This window comes from Elephantulus edwardii, unplaced genomic scaffold (assembly GCF_000299155.1).
Source record: "Elephantulus edwardii isolate Elephantulus edwardi_28Jun2011 unplaced genomic scaffold, EleEdw1.0 scaffold00223, whole genome shotgun sequence".
Lineage (NCBI taxonomy): Eukaryota > Metazoa > Chordata > Mammalia > Macroscelidea > Macroscelididae > Elephantulus > Elephantulus edwardii.
In genome coordinates, this window is record NW_006399973.1 from 2837838 (window position 1) to 2838899 (window position 1062).

The window sequence follows — 1062 nt, forward strand, 5'->3', positions numbered from 1 at the left end:
GAGTCGTTTGTTAGCTCTGTGTACAGCTTAAGAATTGTCAGATTGTTGATTCTGCATTATTTTGCTGCTGCTGCTACACTAGGAAGTACTTAGTGATGTGGCAGAATATGTGTGAGACCCTAGGTGGGCTCAAGTATATCAGAGCTGTTGAGGATGGCATAGTATAGGGCAGAGTTCAGATCCATTGTTCATAGAGTCACTGTGACTCTGTGGCACTTAACAAGAGTGACAAAAGATTAAATTTAATACATTATCGTGCACCATCACATTTCTTTGTTTTGGAGTCTGCTGAGTAATTTGAATGACATGTGATTTTTAATTAATTATTTTAAAAACAAATAAACACATTATGGAATGCAAATTTTATGTAAAGTTTTTGATAAGATGGAAAATTTCAAGATCTTTCAAGCTTGGATGTGCCCTTAGAACTCACCCACTTCTGCTCATAAATGAAATGTGGAAAAGTTAGTTTGTTAAATGTTGGAAATAAAATTTAAATGTTCTGTGGTTCCTATGTAAGAACACAAAATGAAGAAAACAATTTGTTTTATTAAATACATGTCTATACTTGTCATTTTAAGAATTCTGAGGTTTATCACTTTGACTTATTGGTGGACTATGTTTTTTGACCGTTCATTTGACAATTACTCTAAATAATTCTTTGATAAATGAGCTCTGTTACTTTTTTCGTCCCGCAGGTGCTGTACAGAAGTCTTCTAAAAAATTAGAAATGCATGTTTATAGCAAGAGATTGGAAATCATGCTTCAGTAAGTTTTTTGTTTGTTTTCTGTTTCGGTGGCTGTTCTGATTTTCTTTTTAAAAAAATTTATTAATTTTAATGAACATTTACATAGATTTTGGATTTCCATTCATTCATTGTTGCACTTTTTTCTCTAGCCCTCCCCCCCCAGTTCTCTCCTCTCTTTGAAAAGCTAAAGATAAACTCCTTCATTGGTATACATTCCCCCCACCCTCACCCCTGCCCCAAATGCACTCCACTATGCAACCTTAATTCTGGATTCCTGTGATAACCATAATACCCTATCATATATTGCTTTTAA

The 1062-nt window shown here is 34.1% G+C and overlaps 1 protein-coding gene across 1 annotated transcript in view; it reads left to right on the forward strand.

The window, feature by feature from the left end:
• Window positions 1–1062, forward strand: part of CPSF3 (cleavage and polyadenylation specific factor 3, 73kDa) — a 96399-nt gene that overhangs the window by 65133 nt on the left and 30204 nt on the right. The gene's annotated exons all lie outside the window — the stretch shown is intronic.